Source organism: Lissotriton helveticus, chromosome 2_1 (assembly GCF_964261635.1).
Source record: "Lissotriton helveticus chromosome 2_1, aLisHel1.1, whole genome shotgun sequence".
NCBI classification, from domain to species: domain Eukaryota; kingdom Metazoa; phylum Chordata; class Amphibia; order Caudata; family Salamandridae; genus Lissotriton; species Lissotriton helveticus.
The window spans coordinates 1,153,278,796-1,153,297,449 of NC_136059.1; the positions used below are offsets into that span (position 1 = coordinate 1,153,278,796).

Genomic DNA, 18,654 nt, shown 5'->3' on the forward strand with positions numbered 1-18,654 from the left:
CGCATGAAAGTCACTGTAATCAGGTTGAAGAGCTGGGGGAGTTGGTGGGGTGAGGATGGGCAAAAATATGTTTTTTTTTCCATTGAGGTAAAGTCTCTTGTTTTCTACCAGGGCACTCCTAGCTCCACCACTTGTTGATTTTGGGAGACAAACAATGTGCCTTGGCTAGTCTGGGTCCTATACGCAAGGTATAGAAACTGTTAGGAACTGGCTCAGAGAGCCCCTGTGGTAGGCACACCTGCCATCCAGTGATCGAACTGAAAGAGTCGCCCAAATGTGATCATTGCATCAGGCAGTGTAGCTCAAAAGACAACTGTGTGACAAGGCTGGGATCTTTGATTGCTAATATCCTTGTCAGATCAGATACAAGGCCCTTGCAAGTAGAGCTGTTGACTGTCTGGAGAAGGAGGATTTGCCTGCTGGATACATGGGATACCTACGCTGCACCATTCAGAAGGCAGCCTGCGTTGTAGAATCATCAACCCAGCTAACCAGTGACTAAGGAGACTGCTAAAGTGTTGCATCTGCCTTGAGGGAAGAGGCCAACTCACTGAGAGAGGTGGTACTGAAAGTGTGGCCCAGCAAAAGGACACCCTGGAAGTGGAGACCACATCTGTGCACTGAAGAACAGACAATTGAGACCATTGCTGCATGTGACAAGGGGGGAGGATCCGCTCTATTGTATCCCTTTGGGTAGCCCCTCTTCTCGCGCTATTCCCCTAAGCATCTTTAGTGTACGTGACCCTCTTTCCTGGCTTGGAATTAGTTAGTTGAGTTTGTGAGGAGAAGCTAAGCGGAAAAGATCCACACAAACAGCTTGAATATTCGGCTAGCCTTTGTGGGCCTGCTGCATCTTCCACAGCTCTCTGGGTAACATATGTATGGGAACGGTTTACAGCATTTTGTGGATTTCTAGGTAGGGCCCCAAGAATGCTTTGGCTTGTTAAAATCTTAACTCCTACCATGATTCAGAGATATAGGTATTTGAATTATTGTGGCTTTAAATTACAGCGCTGAGCAATTTCAGACGTATCTCCCTTTTTGGTAAGCAGTTTTTCTAAAGTTTTGCGGCTTCTGAAATGTTGACCACAGTTGGCGGTTTCAAAAGAACCCCCTTTAACCACTGAGCCAATAGGTTTCAGAGCATGGCACTGAAAACAGCTTTAGTACGTATATAGAGGAGTCCCGCTTATACCTGTGGCTCCTTCCTTTCCGCGACGATCTGTGCATATGCATGGTGCACATCCACTTTGTTTAGGGTGGGGGTAGTTGGACCCAAGAATATTCAAGCAAGGATCATGGAGCTTGCATATGGATGCATAAAGGTCTGGCAGTGTAAGGCAGATGCTGGCACAGTGTGCTACCTTCCCTGAACAGACCAGCGCCTCTGTTTGATCTTGCTGCCTCAGACATACCTGCTCTTTTCAGCTGTGATCACCCACTTGCAAGCCTCAACTGTGCTAGTGGGCAGATTCCAGTCAGGCTGAGGAGCGCAGTCAGGCCAGCCATGCTTGTGAACCATTAAAATGATAAGGAAACACTGCATCAACACAGCATTAGTATAGGAGAGGGTCTGGCTGTATGCTTGACTACAAGATTACAGGAGACTTTGTGTAAGAAATGTAGTCACACAGTCAAACCCTTGGATAAAGCCAATGGGAAGAGGCTTTTGGATTGTGAAATACACTTGATCAAAGTCTTTAGGCAGTGGATGCTTTCTTTCTCGTTATGTTAAAGCCTATAGGCAGTGGGTTGTCATTTATGAAACCCTTGGTCACAGCCAAAAGATAGAGGTTTGTTCACTGTAAAAACCCAGTTTTACATTGCTTATTGTTTCCTCCGTGTTTATTTATATTTTAACGTACAGTATTTAGCTGTGTGTGTACAATTAACTCATTGTTGTCTTTAAAATAAAAACACTTCTTGGACTGATAGCATTATGAAGTGTTATTTTGGTAGTTGCTTAGTTCTGGCATTCTAGTGCTTACCACTCCTATGGGTAAGCCTTGCACTGCTCTGTCCTGCTATCTCGAGGGACACATGCTAAAGTGTTGTGTATGGTCTTGAGTTTTGGGTCAAATTCTAGGGCAGCCCTAGTGGTAACATGTCCGCATTTACACAATAGTATGACTATAACACCCTGAGAGAATTCCCATTTACTTGGTTTGATCTGTTCCTGTCACAGGCACTAGGCCCAGCAGCCACAGAAGTGGGGCAGCGATTTTTTTGGGACAAGTGGGGTAATGCTTGTTGGTCGGAATTGTGTGGATTCCTGCTGATTCCTGGGTTTTTCATCACTGAAATGGAAGGAAAATGGGTGCTTTTACGCAAAGTTTGAAGTGTGCAGGGAATTGTGGGCAAGAAACGTGTGTGGGATCCACACAAAGGCACACTCCCTGGAATCCCCAGGGTGTTTAGTTTTCATAAAGGCCTGTGGTTGATAGGTTTCGATGTGTGGCGGCCAAGCTCGGTCCCAAATACCGCAGTTATCCTTATTGCTGATCTCTCCAAGTAGCGATTTAGGGTCTTTTGTGTCGTGGTCTCTTGGCCCATCCACACAAGTAGGGTACCGTTGTTATTGGGAGACATGTAATAACTGACGGTCAAAGGAAATTTGAGGATCCTGCAGATTCCAGAACTCTCTTTTTTGCCAACTTTTAAAGTTTGCAAGTGCTTCCAGGTAAAATCACCTGGTGTGAGCCAAGCAAGTCACACCATCCTAGAACCGTGATACTCATAGTATGGCGCGCAGGCCACCAGCAGCCCGGCAGACCTTCCATGGTGGCCCGTGGACCTTGTGGTGTAGTGAGCGTGTAAGCACAAGGGGGTCCATAAACACAAAAGAGGGTAGCTGGAGAATGTATGATAGCAACTTCACTGTCAGTAGCGGGCGGCAGTAGGTGTTTCTGTAGGGCGGTGACGTGGAGTGCATGCTCCCGCTCCAGTTACCCTCTTCTGTGTTTACTGGAGTCTTTGTAATGCAACACGCCTGGAACTGGCGGGAATCAAAGGCCCTTTAAAAGTCAGCAATCACAGCTGACGTTTACGGGGCCTTTTGAAAAGCTTTCTGCTGCCTTCGCTGACGTTTCCGCCAGCAGACAGAGCATTCCGCCACCTTTGCAGACAGTGTCTCTGGCTGCAGCCAGCTCTTCTCACGCTGCCTGCAGCCAGTACTCTCACCCGCCTTTGCTGACAATATCTCCACCCGTAGCCTGCTCTTCCCATGCCGCCAGCACTCTCTGCCGCCATTGAGGATTTATAAGGTATGGATCGCTAATGAGCAGGTTGGACTACTGCAATGCCCTCCTGCTCGGGTCCCCTGAGTTTCTACTGGACAGGCTCCAAAGGGTCCAATCTGCGGCTGCAAAATTGGCCTTGGGGCTGCCGAGAAGATCCCACGGACCATCTGCCCTGGCACAATTACATTGGCTTCCTCTTAGACAGAGAATTCAGTTTAAGGCCCTCTGTATTGTTTTTAGGGCTCTCCACGGTTCCGGCCCAGCCCCACTACAATCTAAGTTTGTGTGGTATCTGCCTACCAGACAACTTCGCTCCTCGGATGCCAAACTGGTAGTCATCCCCAGATTTAGGAAGGTCAGAGCTGGAGGTAGATCCTTCGAGGTGGCCGTCGCCAGACTTTGGAACACTCTCCCCACTGAGATTAGACACATCAATGAACTCCTACCATTCAGAAAAAAGGTTAAAACTTGGCTCTTCCCGGGCTAGCCTAGCCCCCTCTGGTCCATCTCCCGTTCTTTTCCTCAGACTCTGTCAGCGCCAGGATGCCTGCAATGGTGACAGCTTGCGCTTTACAAGTTCTTAAAATAAATAAATAAATAAATAAATAAATGCTGCATCTAGAGCATGGCAAAAGTGTTTTATTATTGATTCGTGAAGTAATACCAATGAGGACAACGCTGCCAAGTTTTCAGATTGCATATGTGTACCATTTTTAGGGTTTCGGTGTCCTTATGGGTATGGGTCGCTACAGCTACATCAAGAGCTGGTCATAAGTGACTTATTGCTGATGTTTGCTGTTTGAAGTAATGCCAATGGGGACATAGCTGGCATTTTTCAGAATGCATGTGGGTGCCATTCTCAAGGAATCAGTGTACTTAGGAGTGCTGTTCTACAACCATGTATGCCATTTTTTTACAAGCAAACCAAAGCAATGAAGTTATTGAGAAAAAATAAGTATTGGAAATCACACCATTTTGAGCTAGCAGAAGCTCTAAAAAATATCTTGAAACTGCTTCAAATACCCTGAAACAGAAGGTCTCTAAACGAGAAGTTGATAGGTTGTGGGTTGGCTGATCAGACTTTCTAGGGTGGTAGGTGTGAAGGTGGAAATGCAGATTCTATTGTGCAAGTCTTTGCAACATCCATAATTAGAAGGCTAACAAACTTCAGACAGTGCTTGTTTACATATGACCTTGTATATAGCATGAAACATGTTTCCCCATTCATGATATGTCCCCAATGGAAGGTATAATATTGAATATTTAAGTTATGCATTCACACCAAAACTACTAATTTTCACATTTCCATCTGTGCCATGAATTTACTGACCAGAATAACCCACTAGGTGGCAGGCATGCACCAATTAAGTCAATTTGTGATTGTAAGAGATAAGATTTATTGCTGATCACCCTGTGGTAGACCTGCTCTGCGCAACTGAGGGCCTAAGAGCAGGGAACTAGGTGCTTGTCAAAACAAAGCAAAGATGGCAAACTATGGTCAGAAACAGACAGACCCCAGTAAAAATAAAAATATTGACAGTATTTATTATGGGTACATACATATAACGCATTTCGAAATACAGCATTGTCTAGTAATGTTTTAAAAAGTAGGGGATTTTTTATTTTTTTACCCCAGTAGCCCCGCCACCACAAACTTCCCCCCACCACCGTCCCTGCCCCCACTAGCAGGCCCATCTCTGCGGCCCTCGGCTGCAAACCAGACTGTAATTTTGGCCACAAGCAAAAGTTTGTGAGTACCCATGTCCTAAACTCCCCTGTGTGTCTAGTTTTGAGAAATACTCTAGTTTGGTAAGTTTCCCTAGGTGCCAGCTGAGCTAGGGCCCAAAATACAAAACTAACCAAATTGCAATAAAAAAGTTGGCTTTCAGTAGAAAAAGTGGATTTGTCCATGGTGCATTTTGGGGCCTTTCATATAGGGGACATAGGTCTACCCACGCAAGTGAGGTACCATTTTAAGCAGGAGACTTGGGGAAATGCTGAGTGGCATGAAATGTGTGACTGCCCACAGATTCCAGAACTTTCCATCAAAGAAATTTTTGGGGAATCTGTGTTTTTTGCCAAAGTTTGAGGTTTGCCAGGGCTTCTGAGTAAAATGACCTGATGAGTCACACAAGTCACACTGCTCAGGACTCTTTCGGGAGCCTAGTTCCCAGAAATATGCAGGTTTGGCAGGTTTCCTTAGATAATTAAAAACAAAACATCTGGCTATAACGGGCAATATCCATTTATTTTGAGTAAGACTGGTGTAGGGGGGTGTGCACCTCAACCCAACAACTGTTTTCATCAATTACACAGTCTAATCCAGTCCTCTTTACCCACTATTTTAATTATCTTATAAAAAAGAGAAAGAAAATATAAGTCAGATCACTCTTCGCAAACCTACCCTCAACACACAGGTGTATGTGGACCACTAAAAAATGTGCATACAAATGAGAAAGTACCTCAGGTGCGCAACACCAGAGGAGCTACTGGCAGGTTCTCACCAGCCTGCCCACACTTTTATCATCATTGTTATCTTTCTCATATAGAAAGAAAATTTGTGTCCAGTACAGAAGTGAAAATTGTGATAAATATATCTTCAAAGAGAAAAAGAAAAAGACCCCTTGATATACTAGAGACGGTGGGGCATATTATCAAGGGCCTTATCTCTGCTTTTTTGGCTTTAAAAGCCAAAAAAGCGGAGATAATTTTTCGCCCTATTTACAAGGCGGTGCTAACATGCATTAGCGCATGTAAGCAGCCATTTTACCAACGCCTCGCTCTGCATCTCTAATGGGATGCAAAGTGGGCATCACTGGGCGTACCCCTCACGTAATACCATGTAAATTATCGCTATGTGCACATCGTGATATTTACAAGGTGGCCCAAAACACGGTTAGCAATTTTAAAATCTGAGCTAACCACGGTTTTTGCCGAAAACTAACGTCTGCTGAAAACCTGACTTACCTGCATTATCCAATGGCTAAGTGCAACTTGGCCTATCAACAATGTTTTCACCATTCCTGTGGACTTTTTGCTGGATTTTCAGCGATATCACTTCCTAAAACGCCCCTATCGCCGGAATTTTATCACCCTGGAGAAACGCGTTGTCAATAAGGCGCTAACCGGGCGATAAATTCCAGTGATAGTGGGCAATAAATAAAAAAGCGCTAAGCGCTCTTTGCAATATTTATTGCTGTCTGTTACTGATATGCCCCGGAATGTCTCAAAAAACCAAACCAATCAATCAATCAATCAATCAATCCATTTATAAAGCGCACTATTTACCCGTGAGGGTCTCAAGGCGCGGAGGGGGCGCTGCTGCTCGGATTGCCAGGTCTTGAGGAGTCTTCTGAAGGAGGGTGGGGAGGGTGTTCCAGGTCTTGGCGGCGAGGAAGGAGAAAGATCTGCCGCTGGCGGTCGTTCGTTGGATGCGGGGGACGGTGGCGAGGGCGAGGCTAGCAGATCGGAGCTGGAGGGTGGGGGTGTAGAAGCTGAGTCGGCCGTTGAGGGAGGCTGGTCCGGTGTTGTGGAGGGCTTTGTGTGCGTGGGTGAGTAGCTTGAAGGGGATCCTCTGTTTGACGGGGAGCCAGTGTAGGTCTCTCAGGTGAGGGGTGGTGTGGCTGCGGCGGGGGACGTTGTGGATGAGTCGGGCGGAGGCATTTTGAATGCGTTGCAGTCATCGCAGGTGTTTGGTCGGGATGCCTACGTAGAGCGCGTTGCCATAGTCCAACCTGCTGCTGACGAGGGCCTGGGTCACTGTTTTTCTTGTTTTGGTGGGGATCCACTTGTAGATCCTGCGAAGCATGCGGAGGGTGTTGTAGCAGAAGGAGGAAACTGAGCTAAGACTCAACACTTATGGTTTGACCCTTTTTAATCCGAATAATGAGCTTGCTCAAAATTAAAAACAGCATGTTGTAAACCGATTTAAAGTAGGCCAACATGTTTCATTGCCTGTATGTCTTTTCGGCAAATTCGTCAGGGCTTTGATGTCAATAATCACCTCACTGGACATCTGACTCCATATATCGAGTGACAGGTGAAAGTCGTGGGCCAGCGTACCATCTTTCACCATGCCAAAGTGTGTATACCTCTTACACTCAACCCTTAGTGAGCAGCACCTCCCTTGCTTAAAAATTCATCTTATCCGTACGTCTGTCACACGTTATCTCATCCTGGCGTCCTTAGATGCCAGCTGAGCTAGGGTCCAAAACTGACAGCTAACCACGTTGTAAAAAAATGGATTCTGCTGGGTAAAATATGATGCCCCCAGGTCACGTTTTGGGGTGTATTATGCCACAGGTGCTAGACGCAGCCAGACAAGTGGGAACCATTTTTATCTGGAGACATGTGGAAACACAGAATCATATGACACTTGTTATTCCCATATGGATCTCTTTGTATTTGTGCCTTCCAAATGTAAGCCAGTGTGTAAGACAATTTGGAAAATGCCCTCTGATTAACAAGCAAGTATGGGTACCCACAAATTCAGAGATGTACTAATAACCACTGCTTCTAAACTCAGTATCTGGTGTACATTTCAGAAATACATAGGTTTGCTTCATACCCAGTGTTCACTCTTTATATTTTACCATATGAATTGCTCTATACTTGGTACACAATGAAAAAACATTATAACGTGCAGCTCAATTGTTGGCTCTAGATACTTCAAGTTCTTGGGGAACTACAAATCCTTTATATCCCCGCAACCAGAAGACTTTAGTCAACTCATTTGCATTGCTTTTGTAAATTGACCATTGTGACAAGAAGTTACCGATGAGAGCGTTGTCAGAAAGGGCTGTTTTTCCTACTCATTTTTTAACTGTTAATTACACTGGGAACAAATTGAGGGATCAACACAATTGACCCCATGCTGGATTCAGAATTTTGTCTATGTTTCAGCAATGTATAGCTTTCTGCTAACAAACATAGATTACACACCTATTTCCACCACAAACTAGAAGTTGAAAGTCCTTAAATTCAGAAAAATTAGCTACCTCTTAGAATAATGCCAAAACTGTGGTAAAAAAAATTATACTGCTCTGCCTGTTCCTGATAGCTGGAGTGATACTGATTTTAGAACAGCAAACCTTTTGTTAATGCCATTTTTAGGGGGCAAAACAGACTTTTTTGCGAAGACCTTACCACATTTTTTTTTTTTAAACCCCAAAATATTGCTATAGTTTGGCCTTTACCCAGTCCCCTCTAGGGTAATCCACAAACCCTACAAAAATCATATTGAGGCCTACGTGCGAACTACCCCAAATAGCTAAAAAGAAGTCAGCAATGGGGTGTAAAACCCTCAGCAGTTAAAGGGCTAAAGCATTATTTTATTTACGTATTTTAATTTTTATCTTCGTGAACCCTGAGTCAGGTGTTACCATTGTTTTATCTCTGGCATATCTGCTGTTTGACATTTTTGATTCGAGTTTTCTTTCCTTCTCTAAATTATGTAAGTTACAACAATCATGTTCTGTGTTATCTTTGCACATGTCAATATAATTTGGAGAAAAAAAATGTGGAAATATAACAAAAAATAAATAATGAATGGTAAAAACAAACAAAAGGGTCATACAACGGCACATGAAAAAAAAGACCACATCTTCCCCTAATAGGTCATATGATAAAACTAGCAAGCATTAAAGGGTTCTCAACAAACCAAGTATAATAATGTAATCAGGTAGAACATGCGAAGAGCCCACAGAGTGTTGCTACTATCCACTGAGATTTTGTTTATCCGTCAGGCGTGCTGTTTTCTGAGGGGGGTGGCTTTGCGGCCCTAGATACGCTTATGCCTGACTTTATATTCCATCAAAACGAAGCCTCGGGTGCGATTGATGCTGACTCGAGCATAAACCTTACCATGGGGGTCCCACCCCAAGTCCAACACACTGGCAGTGGCAACGGCTCATGCCTCTTCATTCAGGGACGTTGCTTCCTGGGGTGGGAGAGGAAGACCATAAGAAGCCTGCAGTTCAATCTCCGACCCCTGCCACTGTGTTTTATAGTCCATTTATGTCTGTACACCTTAAGTATAGTAACAACTTGCTGGCATATCCGTGGTCCAATCCAGAACATAAACAGGCCTTGCGAGCTTTCAACACTGCCCCAGAAAAGGTGCAGGCCATGAATGCTCCAGGGAGATCCTTCTTTGAACCCTTCAATAGAGGCCAGTCACCTTGCACCAGGCAGTATTGGGCCTAGAAGTATTCTAGGAGCTGGAATGGAAGCCACCAATATACCAAAATGGCGGATCTGTGACTAGCTAGTGCCATATTTATCATGGGGTTGCGTTGCATTGTAAAAAAAGTGATGCAACCCCTAAGATGCGATTTATCAAGCCACAAAAGCCCACCTTGTGTGGCTCTGAGTGGTTTGAGAAATACAAAGTAACCTAACGCATTGCAAATCGCTGCATTGAGTTACTCTGATCCAGGGAAGAGTTCCATAGGTGGTGCGTGGGTGTTTCCCAAGCAAAACCCATGGATTTTGAAGCATTCCCAGATTCACCATTACGGGTAGACCTGGGAGTGCACCAAAATGCTACACATTCCCAGGGGAGGCGTGACAAGGAGAAATATCTTCATTTCTCCTCGTTTTTCCCTCCTTCTATGTGTGCTGCATTCTGCACTACACATAGAAAGTGGAAAATGCCTGAGGGGATGGTTTTTCTGCAGGAAGGGGCCCATTTCTGCCCAAAAACAATTCTGCTTACAACACAGGCACCATTGCGCCATGGTGCAAGAGTTCCTGCGTTGGCGCTCGACAGCACATTGTGAGCCAGCACTGGGAAAAGGCAGTGTATTGTGATACATATGGCACATTCCTGCCCTTTCCCTTTAACACAGCACAGCAAGGTGAGCTGCGCTGCATTACACTTTGATAAATATGGCCATTCCTTTTCTTGTTTACAAACCACATTTAAGAAAGTGGGATAACAATATCTATTGAACACATAATATATAAATGATATATATATATATATATATATATATATATATATATATATATGCATCGTTATAGAAAGATGAGAGCCAGGAAGTTTTACACATTGTTAACATAAACTAACTTGAACCAAATAACGATGACTAGCGAAAAATAAACGTGAATGAAGCACGATACATTGGAAAAAAATCCAACAAGTGAAGATGAAGTAAAAGCAAACAATTAAACATCATGACTAAAAAAGAGCACTACATAAAAAACATTGCAGATAAAGATAAAAACATGCTATGGAAATAAAAGCAAAACATAAAATCATACTTTGCGGAACATACGGGGAAGAAATCGAACTGAAATATAAAAACTGCCCATAAAGTAAAAACTCAAAACAAATAGTTCAATAAAAAAAAGCCAGTAAACAAAGCTGTTAAACGATAAAACTGGTAGAAAAATTAGAGCCCGTCCAATAAAAAATAGAACAAACACGCTTACTTGTTCGCATAACATGGATAGTTAAAAAAAAACACAGCAATCAGGAGGCTGAACACAACTATTTCATATTAAACGCCCCCCTCTTCGAGTCACACCTCAGTTCAAAAGCACACGCATACGAGGAGAAAGGTAACAGCATAATAAAACCCATTGCAACAAATCTAGTATAACAAAACGGGCATAGTGTGTGAAAATCAAACCGCATGTCTAACCTATTGCCTGTCCAGCTCCAATAAGTGGAGCAGTGCTAAAATGTTGCTCAGCCCGTAACATTTTATCCTGTATCGTTGATTGAGGCGCGGCCTGTGCCCCTGACAGCAGCGTCAGCCCCTGCGGCCTGCTCGCCAGGGGCAGTCCTTTCCCGACAAGCAGAAGATGGACCCATGATCTTCTTTTTGCTCCCACTCCCGTGCTTTATCTGTCTCTCATACGGTGAATAAGATGTAAATCATAACGGCCGGGGTACGACCGCGCACTTAAACAGGCCGCGCGGGCGTCCCACACTGCACTGGGGGGGGGGGGGACTCCTCATTTCAACACCACACCAGGGGCCACGGAAAGGTGGCTGTCCAGTGCCAGGGTCCTCTATGGCTTTGAACTAAAACAACCTGCAGAAGCAAAATAGCGGATTTTTGAGCATTGGTTGTGTTGTTTACAAATAACGAGTTTCCTAAACCAACAATTCTATAAGATGGCGGGACTCGGGCATACGAGATAGAGGGGCTAGCGGTCGCACCCTGTAGAGTCCCCACTGCCCAAACCAGTAGTTGGTTTCAAGTAGGCCATGGGCTCTGGTGCAAGTCAGGAAAATGTGCGTGTGTGTGTTTTAGCACGCCCGTCAGTGTGAGTACGCTCGCCTGTGCTTAAGGATATGTGTTTGGATGGATCTATCGGAGTGTCGTGATGGTGTTTGGTGGGATTGCTGGATCGGATGTACCCCTATTCTAGCCAGTGCCAGACCTCGTGAGAAAACAGGACTTCATTTTTCAAGACAAATGACATTTTTCGAGACAAATACAGCTGTAGTACTAAAAACTAAATATAATGTGCAGCTAAAAGGAATTTAGATGTAGTGCTTATTGCTGGCAGCTATTGAAAGGCGCTATGTCGCCTCATCGGGTCACAAGTATGCAGTGTTTGGACGGAGACCACACGCCGTCACAAGGCGCTTGGATACAAAATTCCCCAGGAAAAGTTCTTAAACCAGCCACAGCTGTGATAAAATAGGACTTACCAAGGCATGCGTTTTTAATACCGCATTACGCGCCATGACAGTGCAAGCATTAAAAACAGAACGCGAAGTAGTATCAATACGACAGAAAGTAACACATTAAACTGCACCCCAGTCGCAGGTCAAAATCCGCTTTTAAATGTGGGGTGTCTGCGTGAATAGCCCTAAGGTTGCATCTTTCCGAAGATGCCCCCAGTAAATGATTTCGAAATGTCACATTTACACCACATTCACACGCTTACCCACTCGTGTGAGAAAAGGTAAACATGTGTGCGGAATATGCCATTGCACGGAACCCTCGCCAGCCTGCTGTAAAGTGTTTCTACATCTCTACCACCCATTAAAAACCTGCTTTCGAAAGTTACTTTGATTTTAAAATAGTTTTCATTATTTGATACTCGTGACTTCACTGTAGCCCGGAAATGAGTTCCGTGTTCGATGTGCAACAAACACGATGCCAGACCAATATACTAGTGCTTAGAAACAGGCGTCGAGGTGTGTGGTTTAACGATACCACAATGGGTCCCCAAGAAGTTAGCAGGAGACTACAGTACAGGCGCCATGTCAGCCCATCCTCCATCTCTTCATCTCAGGCCGCAGGGCCGCGGTTTGACGAGCACACGATGAGGCAGCAGGGTGTGCTGTGCTCCTGTGAGAGGAAAGAAATCCATCACCCAGAACAGAGCGCCTGAGAGGCAGGGAGGGCAACAGGGAGAGAGGCGCGAGAGACAGATGAGATACTTGAGGGGGGTCTTCTTTTCCATAAAACCCCCTTCCCCGCTACTCACGAGGTGTGCACATTTCTGACCTGACCGTGAGCTCTACAGACAGAGGCTGGGGGGTGGATGACATGCAGAAGGATAGAGGTGGCTATCTCAGCTCGAAAGGAGGCGGCGTCGCTGTTTGTACCTGGGACGGAGCCCTGCAGTCTCAGCTCTTCAGCGGGTCTGGAGCCCTCGCCTCCAGGGGGCGCACCCCGGCAGAGTCCGGTGCCTGCAATGCCGCCTCCGGGCCTCCTCCGCTCGCCAGTGGCTCCCCGGGTCCAGGCGCCTGCTGCTGCTGCTGTCCGCTCCCAGGTCCGACGCTCCGCTCCCGGGGGTCTCTCCCTCCCTCCTCCAGCATACGGACGAGGGTGTTGGACGCACTCACCCACTCCTCCCAGAAGCGGCTCCCGTCCGCGGGCTGAGGATCAGTCGCCATGGGGTGACTCCCCGGCCCCCACCAGAAGGAGGCGGCGGAAGAGCGTTCAGAAGCAGCGTGTGATCCTAGGCACACTTTATCTAGACTCTGTATCAGGGCACCTTAGGGAGAGGAGAGAGAGACGCCTGTAGGGGCACGTGCCAGGTCTGTCTGCCAGTGCATGCCAAGGGACAACGTGCTGCCAATTTGCCCCCGCCCTCTCTACCGCGCTACAGTGTGCATCACTCCCCACTTTCCTCCTTCCATTCGCTCCAGAAGTCACCCCAGCAACTGCTTGAACCACACAGAATGCAGGGCGATGTGAGGGGCGGGCACAGGGGAGTGGTTTTAGAGAGAGTTTATTCAGACACAATCAGTGACTCATAGACCCAGAGGAAAGCCGAGTCCTTATAACAACTCACTAGGTTTATTGCCTGTAGTTGTGTCCGGATCCTGACATAGGAATAAAACATCTCGGATCTGATTTACAAGGAACTGAGACAACTGCATAGATCCGTCAGTTTCCTTGCGCCAGTGCCAAATGTCCTTGGGTCACAATGGATGCGCTGTATTTACAATACAGTGCTCCATGGCGCAAGGATTAACAGATCGTCAGAAATTCTGACGCATCTGTTGGCACAAAGTGACGCATTGCTGGAGTTGCTCATGACAGTGACGCAACTCCAGCACTGCGCCACAACAGATGGGTGAGTCCCATTCAAAAAGCCCTGCATCATTCCTTAAGCCTGGTCTGAGCAGGCATAGGGATTTTGACTCAGTCAAGGCGTAGAGTGATGCAGGGAAATCTTGTAGATTTCACTGCGCCAGTTCTACATGGCTTTTTTGCATGGGAATGCCCACCCTGCATACAATTCAATTCAATTCAAAGAAAACTTTATTCGGATTGCAAGAAATCCATAAAAGTCACATATTACATAAAAACACATGTTTAAAAGTAATTCTCACAATTTCCATGAATAGTTAAAAACTGCAATTAGTTTTCAAGTATTAAAATAAACAATCGAAGTCAAATTATTAAAATGCATTCCAATGTGCATTCCAATTAGCTAAAGTGCTAGTGCAAGAGAGGCATTTTGGGCACGTAAACATTTCAAGGAGATTCCATAGATTTTCGTGCATGAAAGATAACTTTCAGAAATGAACTAGCGCGGAAAATCAGTTCATCATTTTCTAATTTTAAAAACATAAGATATGATTGAATTAGGGAAACTGGTCTTTGTTTTTTAAAATATGGGGCTAAAAACCATTTAATATATTTCATAAAAAATTTACAGTGAAAGAAGAAGTGCAAGTCATTTTGTCTACTGTGTCCGTCGCAGGGGCAAGGGCCAACCTCATGTCCAAAATTCATCGTGCTATGGCCCATGGGAAAGGAAAGTGAGTATTTTATGGATCCAGCTCTTAGGCGAAATAAAAGTGACCTTTCCCAGTTGGTCATAGGGAGTCTTAGGTATAGGGGTATTTGTTGTGGAGATAGGTCATTGTTTATGTTAGTCACATATGATTTGACAGTTTGTTTTTGTAATTCTATCTCCAACCTCTTCTCCCTAAAAAGGGCATAAAGTTCGATTTGTGTGTCCTTTTTGTCCGTGCTCTTAATCTGGGAAGGGTCGTTAAAAAGATGAATTTTGCCAATGCTATCTAAGCTTTCCTTTGTTGCCCGAAGCCACGGGATGCTCATACCTTTGTCACAGTTTAAACAATCGGACACAATTTCCTGTGTTAAAGTAGCACGTTCATTGGCCCAAATGGACAACCAAAATATTGCAGGTCGCGAAGCGATGAAATCGGTTATGTAGGGCAGGTTGAGCTCAGCATGGCAGATATATCCAGAAGAGGATATTGGAGCTCCCAAAATTTTTCTACATAGCCGGTTTTCTTCTATCTGCAGGCTGGATTGGCTCGTTATCCCCCAAATTTCCGCGCCATAGGTTGCAACCGGGACACATTGCAATTTATAAATTTTCACAATTGCCTCAGTTGTTTCTGACCTTTTTGGCCGCGGCAAGGCAAGGATTGAATTTATGGCCTTTGAGAACTTGCCTGTGGCGTGGGCAAGATGCCCACTCCACAGGCCGTTCGCAGCAAAGACCATGCCTAAGTAGGGGAATGATTTAGTGGAGTGTAACTTCTCTTGTCCAATCGAAATGGAGTTAAGTTGTCTGGCCCCCGGCCCACATGTCATAATAAAAGATTTTTTAAAATTCACCTTCAGGTCCAGATTCCCCATAAAATATGCAAAACTCTTGACCAGGGCGCGGAGAGCATTCGGTGTTAAGCCCATAATCACCGCATCATCTGCGTAGAGGAGTGCGGGTAGCAGGTTCCCTTGGATTTTCGGGACATCCGTTGTTATTTTTTTCAAGGCATCACTTAGTCCGTTTATATAGATGATGAACAACAGGGGTGCTAAGACGCACCCCTGTCGGACGCCTCTTTCTACCTTGATTGCCCCCTCACCCTGCATACATTATACCTGGCGCGGGTATAATGTGACGTACGGTTTTACAATGTGACACATCTCCCTAGATGAGTCACGTTGTAAATTGGCCGCATTTTTTACACCGTTGCGTCACGCAACTGTGGCGCGAAAGTGTCACAAGGGGCTTGTAAATCTGCCCCCTCGATTTTAAGAAGGAAGCTTCATTTAAGTGTGCTTGAAGATGGTAGCAGGCACCGCAGTTAAAGAGAATGTGCCTGTGGTGTGTACACTAGGGCAGTTCCCTCACAGACAGTGACTATAAAGTGCAGCCACGAATGGGGTGAATATCAGGTACTCTAAGACACTGGCCGTGCAGCGTATAACAGATAATGCCAGGGGCACTTACACATAACGTGTGTAGTATACACACCAGCAAAGCTGGTGCAGTGTACCTAGAGCGCATACCAGCCAGTGCGAGTATTCGAAGAAATTCCGAGTACAGTGCACGCACAGATTACGCTATTACGGCGTTCTTGTAGTAGGTGACACATACTCAGATGGGTCATTCCAAGTCTGGTTTCAGATAATGCTGGTGGTGAGTTTTAGCGCAGTAAGCTGACTGATAATGCTGGTTTGCGGGCATCTGTGAGGTAGGTGCTTGACACAGATGACGGTGCGATCTCTTTAAGTAATAAATACACGTGATGCCAAAAGTATCAAAAGGTTACCCATGAATTCTAATGAAGCACCATAGAGTGGGTGGTAATAACGATCGCATGTCAAGAACAGCCTGGCTTCTAGCTCCGCAGGCTCGCGTTATCCGAATAGCATCAATCACAGCACACTCCGGTGGCGTTATTCTACAAATAACGAGTTTGCAACATGCAGAAAGGGTTAGATTTTTTCTAACTCCAACGAGGCATCGTGTGGCAGAGCGTATGAAGCGAGCACACTCCTTCCTCACCAAGGCAACGTGTGTTCCGAATCCGTGCTAGTTATTCGGACGCGGTTTAGCGCACTGCGAATATTGCGCAGTGCCAGTGGCACCCCGAATGATTTGGGGCGCAGGTTGAAAGCTGGAGCACAGGAACACAGCTTCGTACAGCGGGCCTTCCTGTGAACAGGATATGGGTGGAGCCCCTGCTCTGATATACAGCCTAATGTGTGATCTGTCCGAAAGTCTGAAAGGTTTCGGGGCTGGATACCGGATAGAACCTCCAGGTCTTTTTAGAAGGCTCCAGGAAATGCAGAAGGGTGGGGGTAAAGCCAGGCTGGGGCTGAAGACTGCTCCAGACCGGTACAGGTTCATTACACCGCAGAGAGGCGGAACAACCTCAGCTAAGATGGCCGCTGTTCATATTTTGTTCCTGGTATGTGCCCTGGTACTCTCTACTCTTCAGAGGATATCACTTAATTTTAATTAGGCGCTACACACACTGTGTGGTAAGACGTAAGAAACATGGCTTGCCAAGAACAGCCCGGTACCTCAAGTCTACACTAGGCCCACTGGCTCTTGTTATCCGAATTGGGTACAGCACAGCGGCACGCCCTAACGTGACGTTATTCGACGAATGACCAATTTGCAGCATGTAGAAACGGTGAGATTTGTTTTAACCCCAACGAGTGGAGCATATGAAGCAAGCACACTCCTTCCTCACCAAGGCAACGTGTATTTTGTGCTAGTTATTCGGACGCGGTATACCTCACTTCGAATATGGCGCAGTGGCACCCCGAATGATTTGGGGCGCACCTTGAAAACTGACGCAGAGGAACACAGCAAGTTCATTACACCGCAGAGAGGAGGAACGACCTGAGCGAAGATGGCCGCTGTTCATATTTTCTTCCTGGTACTCTTCAGATAAAGCACGCCAGGTATCATTTTGTGTTATCCCACTATCCCTCCGATAATCTGCCCATACAGAAATCACGTTTACCATTAGGGACCCCTCCCCCCTCCGTTCCTAATGCTAAACGTGATTACTGTATGGGCAGATTATCGGAGGGATAGTGGGATAACACAAAATGATACCCCCTGCAGAATGTGACGAGGGACCGGAGTTTCCCACATATCACGCATACTCATGCCTTGTGCTGGATTGGCTCCCCATGAAGAGCTCCCCAAACCCGCCCCCCCACCCACCACCACCACCACCCCACGCCCCCTCAGAGTGAGTGTACTGTGATACTGTACATCGTGCGCTCTAGGCCTGGGAGAGGGTGGAAAACCTACTTAAACACCACTCAGTTATATGATTTCACGTATCCCGGCGCAACAGTGAAACGAGAGAAGCAGATATCTCGCAACATCCAGCCAGTGAAGACAGCAGCAAGACAACGAGACAGCGGGCCTTGTGACCAAATGAACCGGACAGGAGGCTTCTGTCCGGGTGGGTTTCGGAGTTTCACTGTATTTATAAGTCTTATTTGTGAGACGAAGCCAATTTTAACGTGCCAACGACAATGTTTTACCAAAACTAAAGCATTTGCCCAGCTCTTAATCTGCCATGCCAATATTTTCAAACGCACACAGGGCGCGCCTGCTCCGATTTACTGAAAACACTTTTACTACGATTCAACATTCACTGCTACCGTGACCCACACCCCTACTCCTGACCCAGTCGATTCATGATCCAGGAAATCATAGGCCTTTGTCATGTATACGGGCCCTAAGGTAAAAAGTTCTAAGCACCTTTTTATTGAGCAAACTAAACTGGAACGAACTAGGGAATATCCCTATCTAGGTATTTTAATCGATGACCAGCTAACCTGGAAAAGGGCGATGGCAAGCAGGAAACTGCTTTACCAGAGAGCGACTTCGGCACTTGTTTCCTTCTCCAGAAAATTGGGTAAACCAGCTCCATCCGAGCTGCTCAAAATTTACCAAGCAAAATGCCACAGCATCGCAACATATGGAGCAGGCGTCTGGGGTTACGTAAATACTGAAGACCTGCAAAAAATCCAAAATGGCTTCACAAATTATCTATTGGCACTCCCACAGAGCACCCCAATATACGGTTGCCATATTGAGCTTGGTATTGACTACCTTTCGGATAACATCAAATGTCAACCAATCCTCCTATGGCACCGTATCTGGACTAAACCACAATGTCATCTAACACGTGCCCTGA

General features: G+C 45.8%; 1 long non-coding RNA gene across 1 annotated transcript in view; it reads right to left on the reverse strand.

Annotated features, from left to right (window-relative positions):
- Positions 1 to 13,238, reverse strand: part of LOC144818513 (uncharacterized) — a 65,149-nt gene extending 51,911 nt beyond the window's left edge. The window contains exon 1 of the long non-coding RNA XR_013607129.1: positions 12,814 to 13,238. This is a non-coding gene — a long non-coding RNA (uncharacterized LOC144818513). The remainder of the gene's footprint in view (positions 1 to 12,813) is intronic.
- Positions 13,239 to 18,654: the final 5,416 nt, after the last annotated feature.